The following is a 13,064-nucleotide window of genomic DNA, read 5'->3' as shown; positions in this document are numbered from 1 at the left end:
TAGCAAGTACCACAAAGAGTCCACTCGCCTAGGAGGGAAAATATTGGAACATTTGAAAACATCTGCAAGTGTGAAATAAGAAAGTAGCAGATCAAAGAGAGGTCTAGTTACAAGGTCAGTTGAGCAATTAATAGGCAAAGAGGAAGTCTCAGAAAACCAGAAGCACACATCATTCCTTCCTGTGTGAAAACTGACAGGTCCATGCTTGAAAATAAGGCAAAGAAGTCGAAAGGGAGCTGCTTTGGAGTCATGCAGCTGGCATATGATGTCCTGCCACATAAAGACAGCTGATTCTACAGATTATTCTGAACGACTGAAAACATGCTGGAGATCAGAAACCAGGGGCATTGGTGAGAGTCTAGTAAGAATGCTTGGAGGAGTATTCTTCTACGAAATAATAATCAGAGTATTATCAATAGGTTAATTCGGCTATTTGTAAAGGGCATTCAGGTAGAAGTCCTTAAAATAGTAAACGAATCATATGAAGCCTAGTTAAAGTGCTACAGGACAGTTGGACAGTCTGCACCTGCAACAACAGGCATGTAAAGGTTTGCCACAAGAGCTTGTTTTGAAACTTTCACTTTTCCAGCGATGTATCTTTTTATTCACAGAGAAGCTAGCTGTTTTGAGAACTGAGATAACAAGCAAATGATTATACATTGAGTCAGTATGAAATGATATGAAATGTAATGAACAAATTTAAGGGACAGTTTACAAGTTGAATCAGCTATGTTAGGAAATGGCTCAGACATGGGATTTCGTGGAAGGAAATGGAGGTGTCAAAATTTGCTCTTGGGTTTCTGGCTTACCTATTAGGTTAGTGCCACTTGATAGTGTGAAAACTACAAGGGAGAATAAGAATCATAAAAGGAGCCACGTGTGCAAGTTCTAGCATGGTGCTTTTCAAGTTTTAAAGAGTGGTGTGCAAGAAATGAGAGTCACTAATACGGGAAAGATTTCTAAATTCACAGGCGTCAAGAATCTAAAATTAGAGTAAAACATGGATGATAGAGGGGATCTTGGCCTTGTCCTCGAACATCTCTAGCAGTCAAAGGCTTAGCAATATGCTCCTAAGTAGAAGCTGCAGAAGCAGAGGAAAAAGCATCATAGAGTCAAAGGAAGAGTTTGATTCAAGCCAAAGTCCCAGAGTATCTTCCAATGTCAGTAAATTCTCTCAATGGCCATCTTGACATGGGGTTTAAACTGCTACAAATAAACATTTCAACTGTTGAAAAACTTTCAAGAACTAACAACACTTCAGGTGAAACCAGTAGTTAAAAATAAATAGTCTAATTGGCTATCAAAGATGACAGCAATTAGTTATCTAAAACCATTTAAGTTAATTAAATAGAAATAAAATGCAATTAAAATGCAATTATTCAGCTGAAATAACCACATTTTATATGCTTAAAAACCACATATGCCTATTAGTTACTTACTCTGGTGTTGTGGGATTTTCTTTGAGGAGAGATGAATAAATATCTATTTATTTTACATAGGCCACTGATAAGAGACCAAAGAAACAATTCTACCCAACCCCAGCTTAATAAACCCACTAGGTTATTGGGGTTGCATGTAAGAGCACAGGTATGGGGTACTTACAGAAGCATGGGTGACTCAAAAGCAGCTCACCAAAAGGTCCACTCGGCCTGAGAGACAACTCATGAAAAGCACATCTCTGTAAGAGCTATTGCCTCTTGCACACTACTTCAAATGTGTTCTTTTTCTGACCAAGCTGTACTTCTTAAAAATCTGTTCTCATTTTATCTTCTGATCCTCACTGTAAACCTGGCTAGATACTGCCATCAATAACCACACCAAAACCTGAATGCTATTTGTTGTTTATGGTATTTCTCCCACAAAATTAACTAGTCCAGAACTTTTAAATTCTGTCTACTTGGATTTTCAGGACACAGTCAAAACATAGACAACTCTTTCCCAGAATGCAACAATGAATGACCTCTTCCCTGATTCCCGGTGTTGCTCTTGTCCCCGTGTGAAACCTCATGAACACGCATTATCAGAATTTGAGTCAGCACTCTGGCCGCCTCAGCCTCACCAAGTTTCCCATTATCCTCCGATCACAGCGTTCTAGGCTGTCTCTAGCCTGCATCTCCAAATTCTTCCAGATTCCTCCACAAATGCATTCTAAAGGTCTAAGAATCACATGGTCCGGTTTAGTCCCAACAATTCATTTTCTATAGCACTTTTCTGTATTCCTTATTTTTGCATCACTTTCACCATAACACTGGGCAGAACAAGTTTAAGAAAGGAAAGATTTCTCCTGGACTACAGCTAGGTGCTAGTGGTGCTTCAGGGCGAGGGGGAAATAGTGGTGGGACAGCTGAGTTTGTGGTAGCAGGAGCGTATGGCAGATGTTCACAACCTGGTAAACTAAGAAGCAGAAAGGTCACTACAAATACCAGGAGGCAGTTACAACCTCAAAAGCCTGCCCCAGAGGTCTACTTTAGACATTAGACCCTACTTCATGAGGGTTCCAGAGAATATGAAAATAGTAACACCCACTGAGGATGTCTAACACATGAGCCTGTTGTATATATTTCAGATTGACACCATAACACAGTGACAAAAGGAGCTCACATTTCTACAAAACCAATTGAAGATCTTTTAAATGAGGTGTACGGTTAAATTTTGGGTACTTTTCCTGTCCAACTCACTAGAACCATCACGCTTTCACAAGACGTAAAGACAACCTAATGTCCTAAATGTGGCTTCAACTATTGACACTGGTGTCTCAAGGAGCAAATGTCTTTGAGATCAGATTCCAATGATCACTGTGAATCCACTATGTGGGACTGATCATTACACCAAGTGTGGGCAATGTGTTTTTAACTCCCTTAACAGGGCATCTCATTTCTGTTCATGAGTAAAGTGATCTCACCTCTGCCCTAGAGAAGAGCAGAAAGACAACTAACTTGAAGTGAGTGCTCACCACTGGTCAGATCCTTTGCACTGAATGTATCATTTAATTTTTATAATAATCATATTGGGACCACCTTAGAATTAGCCTGCTTTACAGAAGAAAGCATATATATTTTAGCATGAAATTCCAAGGAATTTTAATAGAGTCAGTATAATGTAGAATAGAGGAGATCAAGTTTCTCTCCCTAACCTGACAAATTTTTTTTTAAAAAAGTATTTAATAAAATTTCAATCATTTCACATCATTGAAATAACCAACAGCATAGAATTTTCAGTGAAGGAAATTGTGGTTGCTTGAGTGAGAATGACCCACCATAGGGTCATATATCTGAATACTTGGTCCCCAGGTTGTGGAACTGCTTGAGAAGAATTAGGAGGCATGGCCTTGTTGGAGGAAGATGCAAGCTCTTGGCTATTGGTACAACCAGCTCCGTGCCTGCCTGACAGCTGCTTCCTGTCATGATAACTATGAACCTCTGACCCTCTGAAACTACAAGTCAACACTTTCTTTTGTAAGTTGCATCTTCTCACAACAATAGAAAAGTAACTAAGACAGAAATAGTCTGTGTTTACTGGACTGATTGAGAAATGCAATTTTCAAGGGTATTTGAGATGAAAAATCTGCCCCCCCTTGTGTATTTAAAAATCATTTAACATCTAATGTATAGTGGGTACTGAGCTATAGGCTAGAGCTAAAAAGCAGCTAAGATAAAATAGAAACCACATGTGCACAAAAGGGACAAGCAGAGAAAAGAAAAATAAACTTTTCCAGGTATAGGTATGTCACAAAATACCTTTAAAACCTATTTCTATATGATATGTTCCCTCCCTTCCTTCCTCCCTCCTTCCCTCTTCCTCCTAACCCTTCCTTCTCTGACTTTCTCCTTATTTTTTCTCTCTCCCTTTCTTTCTCATGTTTTCATTCACATATGTGTAGGAAGATGTGAGGCAGGCCCTATTTTTCAACATTAACCATGTCATCAGTCCATGTACACATCTTAGCTTGCCTAAGACTGTTCCTGTGTATGCTTCATGTCCTGACATAATTATAAACAGGACTCTTTTTCCCCCTCTCAAAAATTTTATTTGGAATATAAATAACATGAAATTGTTACAGAAAATACTTACCTTATAGAACAATAAACAGGAATAGAAAGATACACACTCTTGTCAACATACCCACAATTGAAAATTGCCCAAAGGGAAAAATGGGTTTTCAAACTGATCTATTCCTGGAAGGAATTCCTGGCAGGGTATTGCTTTCTATACAGTCAAGGAGATTGGTGGTTAGGAGTAAGGGAAGTAAGAAGACCCATTTGAAAGAGTGAGCTTTCATAGATGTTCTGTCCAAAAGGACCAGACTCATATTCCTCAATTGTTCTCTGGGAAAAATCCCGGAGGCCCTAAGTGAGGCTACAAGCCCAATTATTTCCATTTGCTTTTTTCTCTGCCAGGAGTTTCCATCCAGAACCTAACCCATGAGCAGCTCGACCATCATATTCTTACTGGTTTTCTTAAATTCCTCTGCAATTTTCTCTTCCTCTGTAATCTCCATCTCAGACACTTCCAGATCTTTCCATTAGTCACAAGAGGCAGAAAGAAAGACCAACATCATTCCCAATGCATCTTATTCTTACATATCCATGTAAGAGTAAGGTCCTGAGAGCTCATCAGCTTACCAGACCTCCATGTTCTCATCTCTCTTGAGCCAGTGAAATGCCTTGTCTTAGACTGGATTCTCTTCAAATCACACCCTTAGGCAAGGTTTGGGTTCATATGGTTTGTTTGGGAGGTGATCAGAAGAAGAAAGACAAAAATGAATACGGTGAAGTGACTGGGAAACAGGAAGATAACAAGTTGTTCCGTGGGCAGCAGAGCCAATGTCAGTGTGCCCTCGAGGAGGCTATACCACACTGACCTCAGCAGACTGGTCAATAAGGAAGCTGGGGTATAGGAACATTCTCCCACCTCTCATCAACTGATCTTGCAGCCTCATACAGTGTCACATTGTTGTTGGTTGTTTTTATTCTTTACTCTTTGTTCTTTGCTCTTTGAGGGGCCCATCACCCAGCACCCAAATAAATCAAGCTGAGGCTTATTCTTTCCCATGAATGCCCGGCCTTATGTCAACTTGTTTCTAGCCAGCTTTTCTTAACTTAAATTATCCAGTCAATCTTTTGTCTCTGGGCTCTTCCCTTTCTCTATTCTATGAACCTTTCTTTACTTCTTACTCCATGGCTTGCTATGTGGCTGGGTGGCTAGCCCCTGACGTCCTCTCTCCTCCTTTTCTCATCCCTCAATCTTCGATCCTCTCTTCCCAGATTTCTCCCCCTATTTATCCTCTCTGCCTGCCATCCCCACCTATCTGTTCTCCTGCCTAGCTATTGGCCAATCAGTTCTTTATTAGACAATCAGGTGTTTTAGACAGGCAAAGTAACACAGCTTCACAGAGTTAAACAAATGCAACATAAAAGAATGCAACACATCTTTGCATCATTAAACAAATGTTCCACAGCATAAACAAATGTAACACATCTTCAACTAATATTCTACAATATCACATCTTGAAGATGTGCACCCAGGGCCAGCATTGCCTTCTACCAAATGGTACCTTTGAAGATTCACAAGAAGTCTTTGGTATAACAGGTATGGGATTCTGATGGTCTCCCCTGCTTTGAAAGAGACCCTTGAATTTATAATCCACTGTCTCCTCTGCCTTCCATGACTTTGGCAACTTTGTGTGTGCCATAAACTTCTTTGGCAGTCAGACAAAGCCTTTTACCCCCATCACTGAACAGTGTTTGGTTTTATTATGCTGATTGCTCATGCTGGAAGCAATGCCTCGTCTATGCAAGGCAGACCCTAAATTATGGTTAAATATACACAATAAAGTGAATACAATGACTAAGAGAGCAAATTATATTGAAATATATTGGTGGCACATGTTCCTCAATCCAAGCATTTAAGAGACAGAGGCAGGCAAATCTCTGTGAATTCAAGGCCAGCCTAGTCTACATAATGAGATGCTGTCTCCAAAAAGAAAAGAAAAACACCAAAGTATATTTAAAGTTTTGATGTAGATGTATTTCACTAATACAATAACCAAAAAGCCATTTAAATAGTAATATGTATAACTAGTATAGTATTAATAATGATAGTATTAACTAGTAATCATAGCATTAACTAGTAATATGTAGTAACATAGTAATATTAACTAGTAATTGTGACCTAAAAATATATAAATAAATGCACTGCAGAATATAGCAGAGTTTTATCCCAATAGTAAAAAGAAAAAAATCTAGAGGCCAAAGAGAGAGCTCAGCGGTTATGAGCATACTGGATGTTCTTCCAGAGGTCCTGAGTTCAATTCCCGGCAGCCACATTGTGGCTCACAACCACCTGTAATGAGATCTGATGCCCTCTTCTGGCCTGCAGATATACATGCAGGCAGAACACTGTATTCATAATAAATAAATAAACCTAAAGGGAAAAAAAAAGAACAAAATCTTACCATTTCCAGGAGAATGAGTGGAACTGGAAATCATCACATTAAGCAAAATAAGTCTCAGAAAGACTAGTGTGATGTGTTTTCTTCCATAAGAATAGTATAGCTGTATAAGGGAGATAGGAAAGGAAGAATTCTAATCAGAGCAGCAAGGGAGACTACAGGAGAGGAAGAGGAGAGAAGGTAATGGAGCGGTGGATATGATAAAGGTGTACTCTAGGCCTGTATGGAATGTCATTAGGAACTTTATTCCTTCACACAGTTAACATGTACTTCATTGTCAACATTTATTTGTTTGTTTGTTGTTAAGACAGGGTCTCATAATGTAGCCCTGGCTGCCCTGGAACTTACTACGTAGACAAGGTTGGCCTTGAACGCACAGAGATCGTCTTGTCTTGGCCTCCCTAATGGTGCCCTCCTATAGGCCTGTGCCATGATGCCCAGCCCTTCTCATGGCCCCTTTGTAAATGAAGAAAATACTGCTAAATGTTTGGTATAGTTTACTAACATCAAACGTGCAATTCTTTTTCCCAGGCCATGGCTCCAGGAACTGTTTCCGTGGGCCCCCTGAGGTTTGACAGTCTCCAGGTAGGAAGATGAGCAGTAACCTGGCTTCCAGGAGTGCTGGGCCAGCTCTGCTGAGTGAGCCTCCTCCTTCTCAGTGTTGAACTGCAAAGGTTCTGGCCTTGACTTTAGCTTTCTCTCTGTGTGTGCTCACCATTCTGTTTACACGGTTACACGGTTTCCAGGATCACCAGCTTGGGAGTACCATAGAAATTAGGAAGTTTCTTTTGTTCTGGCTAACTCCCATGCCTCCACACTGCCAAGCATACTGCAGACTCCACTGTCCTTTTCTCAATCACTTCTAGAACTTCCTAGATTTCGGACCTCAGAAGTAATTCTTGCTTGTTCCTCTACCCTGTCCCTTCTTTGTTGATAGCCTGGCTGGGGAAGCCTTCCAACTAGCCAACCTTCTGGGTCGCTGGGAGACTGCTGTGACCAGTGTCCAAAGGCTGCTTGGGATTTTGTCTGAGCTATCTGTTCTCCAGCTACGTCATTTCTGGACTAGGCCAAGATCGCGCCTCTGCTCTGCATGCTCTTCCATAGCCTATTAGGCTCCCCCACACAAACCAGCACCTGAAACCTCTGGCCTACTCTCTGGGATCAGTGGGTGAGGAGAAGGGGAGAAATATCTTAGTCAAAGTTTCTGTTGCTGTGATGAAACACCATGACCAAAGCAACATGGGGAGGAAAGGGTTTATTTGGCTAACGCTTCCACATCACTGTCCATCATCAAAGGAAGTCAGGACAGGAACTCAAACAGGGCAGGATCCTGGAGGCAGGAGTTGAGGCAGAGGCCATGAAAAGGTACAGCTTACTGGCTTTCTCCTCAAGGCTTGGTCAGCCTGCCTTCTTATAGAACCCAGGCCACCAGGCCAGGGTTGGCACCACCCACAAGGTGTTGGGCCCTTCTCCATCAACCACTAATTAAGAAAATGCTCTACAGCTTGACCCCACGGAGGCATTTTCCCGATTGGAGGGCTCTCTCCTCTCTGATGACTCTAGCTTGTGTCGAGTTGATATAAAACTAGCAAGTACAGATGGAAATATTTCTTCTCTTGTCTCCCTTCCTTCCAGTCTGTGACCTGAACACAGATTTTCTCCTAATGCCCTCACCTGACCCTCAGGTGATTCATCCCGGCTGCTCCCCGACCTCTCCTCCTCCTCCTCCGTCTGATGAGCAGTGCTGGCCCAGAAAGCCTTGCCACCTCTTGTCAGTTTCTTTTATGTCTTTGCATAATAAAAAAAGGGACAGTCCCTTCTCAGATGCTTCCCGCCCCTCTTCCACCTCACCCGATGGACTCAGCATGAAGCCTGTCACCGGCTACTGATTTCACTTTGGCTAAACATTGGCCCATATACCAGACTGCTAAAGCTGGGAGAATTCCAGATCCAGCTCAAAGCTTGATTTCATGCTGTATATGAAGTTTCTAAAAGGTGATCATCAAAAGCACACCCTCAGTGTCCACATGTGTTCCCCAGGAAGGGAAGGGAGTGAGTCCCTCGTCTTTCTGATGGGGATGCTAACATGCTTCGACAACATGGGCTGTGCTAGCAGCAGGCGTCCTGCCCTTGGTGGTTAATCAGTGTCCACTGTGTGTGTATGTGTGTATGTGCTGGGCAGGGGGTGGGGGGTGGGATGGGGGGTGAGCAGTGAGCCTAGGAGCACTGGTCAGTGCAAATGCAAGCGGCTTGGGTGGGAGAGCTTGTAATACTGATTGATTGCCCTAAACTGCAAATCCCCACTGGTCCTGGAGAACAGAAGTCACAGACTTCTGGGGCCCTCCTGGATCCTGGCACATTTTAAATAATAGGTATTCTTAAAGGCCTTTACATAGGACTGAAACTTTGACGCAAAGTTCGTAATTTCTGGCATTCTGAATCTTGTGGACACTTTCCATTTCAGACGGAAGCAGCGGACCCATGGGAGGCAGCACCTGCCCAGGGCAGGGAAATACTGTAGGACGCTCCAGGCAAAGAACACAGGTTTGGAGCTGGTTCATAACATACACAGGCTCTGTTCTCTTTCCAATTAAATACTGAGACGGGGGAGTGACAATTCCCCTCAGGGACATTCAAGGAACAGTGATAGAAATAAAAGATGGCGAATTCGCCCACAACTCCAGCTCAGTCTGTCTGAAGTTGATTACTTTGCCTGTAGGCTTTTTGCCTTTGTTCTTCCCCATCCAGGAACCTTTTCTTTTTTTCTTTTTTCTTTTTTTGTTCATGAAAGATGTGTACATCTTCTAAAGGCTGGGTAAAAGCTTCACTTTTCCACTCCCCTCACCCACACTGGCCTTGCTCATCCAAAATTATTCATTATCTGGGGGTCATGCAGCGACCACACTCATCATCAGAAACATGGCTGTCCCTCATTTTGCTACAAGGGGCCTCTGTTATGCTAAATACTACTCATGGATTAGCTCATGTCTTCAAAAGAAGTCTATGTATGGGGGATGCGTCATTTCAGTAACTCCTGCTGTGATGGAGGGGGGAAGAAGTTTGTCCCACCAAGATTTATACACCGGTCTCTGATATGACCATGTTAACAAGAAGTCATGGATCCTGAAGAGGTGAAACCTACTTAGGAGGTACACAGGCATAGAAAGCATGCTCCCCCATGGAGTTAACACCTTCTTCTTGGATCCTCGGCTGGATGCATACAGAAATTTTTTTCCATAAGACTAACCTAGCCGATTCCCAGTGTCTTGGGCTTCCTATCTCTCCAAGGTATCTCCCCCTCACGCACATACTGCCACCACCGCTCGTTCTGTGCTCCAGAACAATCAAAACTACATCAAACAAACGTCATCATAAAATTATCCAAGTGTAGATAACACCTTGCAGCAACAAGAGTGGAGGACAGTCCTCACTGCGCTGAAGGAGACAGAATTATAGGCCCTCCTTTTTCCTTCCCCGTAGCTCACACTGCAGCCTGAACTCTTTCTCAGAGACACAGAGTGCTTCGCTCTCCTTGCCCATTGCCTTGCGCAAGTGATGATGTAAAGGGGAGCCGGTGTAAAGGGGACTGGCCAGTGTGATTCACAGCCACAAGTCAGCGAAACTTGAAGTTTCTCTCTTGTGCTTCCGCGACTGCTGTGAACAGAGACCCTGCCACGCTGCCAACCCAAGAGAGTTCACAAAAAAGGGAATGCGGATGACAGGAACACAGGAGCCAGTCAGTGACCCAGGCCACTTCACAACTCCAAGCTACCTAGTCTCAACAAGTGACCTTTGCATAGTCACCTGCTTAGCATATAAATCTCACAATTATTTTAACTTACTAAACTTTAAGACGGTTTGTTACTTACGGGCAGGTTACTGATACAGCTGCTAAAAGGTTAAGTCACTTGCCGAAAGCTTCACGGGTAATAAAGGTAAGGTAAGATTCTAACACTCGAGACTGATCTTACTTCAGCTCCGACCTTTTTAATAACTGTGACTTCTGCTAGCGTTTTCTCCCTTTCTCCCATCACTCTTCTTCCATTTAGCTATACCTATCGAGAGTCTGTTATTTCCCAGGAACCCAGACAAGTGTCCTCGTATGTGAGTTATCGCGTTGGTAATCTTCTGATGTAACTGAGTGCTGACAGCAGTACCCAGGATCACTAGTGAAGCCAATGGCTTTTTCAAGGCCGCATAGTTAGTAAAAGACTGAGCCTCAACCATCTTGGCGCTGCCTCATTTGTTTTTCCAAACTTCTAAGTTCTCTTTGGGGAAAATTTATAACCGTTTGTCTTGGGTTACAATTGCTACGACTAAGACCATGACCCAAAGAAGCCTGGGGAGGAACGCATTAATTTGGCTGGCTGGTTGCAATCCATCGTTGAGGAAAGCCAAGGCAGAAACTCAAGGCAGGAATCTGGAGTCAAGATCTAAAAGCACAGGCCATGGAGAAATGCTACCCACAGGCTTGATCAACCTGCTTTCTTATATGACTGAGGACCACCTGCTGAGGTGTGGCACCACCCCAAGTGAATTGTCCCTCCTACACCAATCACTAGTAAGAGAATGCTCTACACACTCGCCTACAGGCAGTCTGAAGGAGGGAGGCATTTTCTCAATTGAGATTCCTCTTCCTACTCAAGCTTGTGTCGAGTTGACAAAAGAACCAAGCAGGACACTATTATTAGAGAAAAATGATAAAGACTGATTATTCTAAGAACCTCTTTGTTCCCAAAATTTTCCAAGAGACCACCTCAAAACTCGCTTGCTCATGAAAAGTTCCCTCTTGCTTTGTAACAACTTTAGGATTATTAAATTCAATTCTCTGGAGATGTACTTCCAGTTGTTCTTTTTGAAATAAGGAATCGAGAGAAATAAGTTGATAGCCAACTTATCTAAGATTATAGGGCTCAATTATCGGCTTCAGCCTTGTGCATGGAGGGAGAACAGCCGCCGCCCACACATGTGAACCAGCAACCTGCACCTAACTGTCCCTTCAGTGGACATTTAGCCAGGATCTCTCTCTTCAGCCAGCTCCCTTATCTCCAGAGGCAGGTGAGCGGAGTGCAGCTTCATGGATGAGAGACCTGTAAAGTTACACAAGGTCCTGCATTAAAGGATCCTATGTACGACTTAACACTCTACTGTTCCTGTCTTCCAATTCTTGACCATTTTTAAACAATACAATGCATCTTTCATTTTGTACTGAACACCAGAAACAAGGTAACCTTGGGGGGTTATCTGGAACCTCCAATTGCATAGATTGCGGTGGTCTAGTTGTTCCTTGGTTTTGACTCTATTATCACAAGGAGCACCCTATTAAGCTCAAGATCTAAAGACCAGGACTAAAGCATGTCCTTGAGTCCAGTAGATCCCATGGTACCTTTATGAAAATCCAGTCCCACTATGATGAGCTAAAAGCAGAACTGCTTGCTGGGTAAATTTCAGAAGCATCGACCTCGCCTGAGGAATTCATTTTCCTCACTCAGGCTATGCCATTTTCTTTAAGAATAGAAGGAGGTTGGTTAAAATGTTAGCAGTAGGCTTAAGCCAACTAAGGAAAGTGGTAGTCCTTCATTTGGACTGCCCCTTCTCCCACACTCCCACGGTATTTCCGGCAAGTCCTTTTTCCCAAATCATCTCACATGTAGAAAAAATCACTTTGAGTGAGTAATTGTTTCACCCTGAGAATAGTGTAGAACGACTTTGCAGCTATTTTAATAAAAGCAAGTCGTGAAATAGCCCCTTGCACTTTTTAGCCTTTGTAAATAAAACAGTTAACGTGGGGCCTCATAATAAAAATCAGGACAAGGTAAAAACCCATGTAAAGAATGAGCTTGCACATCTCAGCGCTAAGAGCATTGCCTCTCGACCTTGGTCCCAGTTTGAAACACGAAGAAAAAGGCAGATTCAATCAAAAGCAACGAATGGGGCTGTGAAAGCAGTGACTTTTTTACCCTGAGATAAGAGACTAAGACCCCTATAAAGGTAAAGCAATAGGAAGCTGTAAATGAATTGCATCGCCACATAGAGCCATCTGAAAAGGTTTTATTAAAAATGCCTCCGAAGTATATTACATTTTCTATTATACCAGGTGGAGCTCAGATGAGGGAGGGAGTTTATAGAGGAACTGCAGAACACAATTTTATTAGCATGCTTGTTCCCCTGATTGTAATAAGCAGAGAAATAAGACTTATTGGTTTGCTTACTTGAAACCTGAACACTTTCGCACACAACTGCACCACTTGAGCAGGGCAGAAGTTCCTTTCTGCGGTTGGGAGGGAACTGGAGAATGGTTTAGGGTGATGTCAGGAAATCTTACTTAAGTCCTGTCTTCTATGAAGCAATGCCATTGTTAGGCAGTATCCCTATTTCCACAGTCTACTGTGAAGAAGACAAATTCTAATTGAATGTGGGATATTGCTCAAAACGCTGAGAAACACCAGCATGCAGCTTTGAAGTGAGTCACAATTCAAAGAGAGATAAGACACACAAGAATGCCAAGAAAATTTGGAAATTCAACCTGGAAAGGGGTAGAAGAAAACAAACCTGTTCTTTTATGTTTTATGCCTTAAGGGAGACATCTAAAACAGGTATTGATTTAACATGC

The sequence above is a fragment of the Peromyscus eremicus genome, chromosome 4 (assembly GCF_949786415.1).
Source record: "Peromyscus eremicus chromosome 4, PerEre_H2_v1, whole genome shotgun sequence".
NCBI lineage: Eukaryota > Metazoa > Chordata > Mammalia > Rodentia > Cricetidae > Peromyscus > Peromyscus eremicus.
This window is presented reverse-complemented; position numbering follows the sequence as displayed.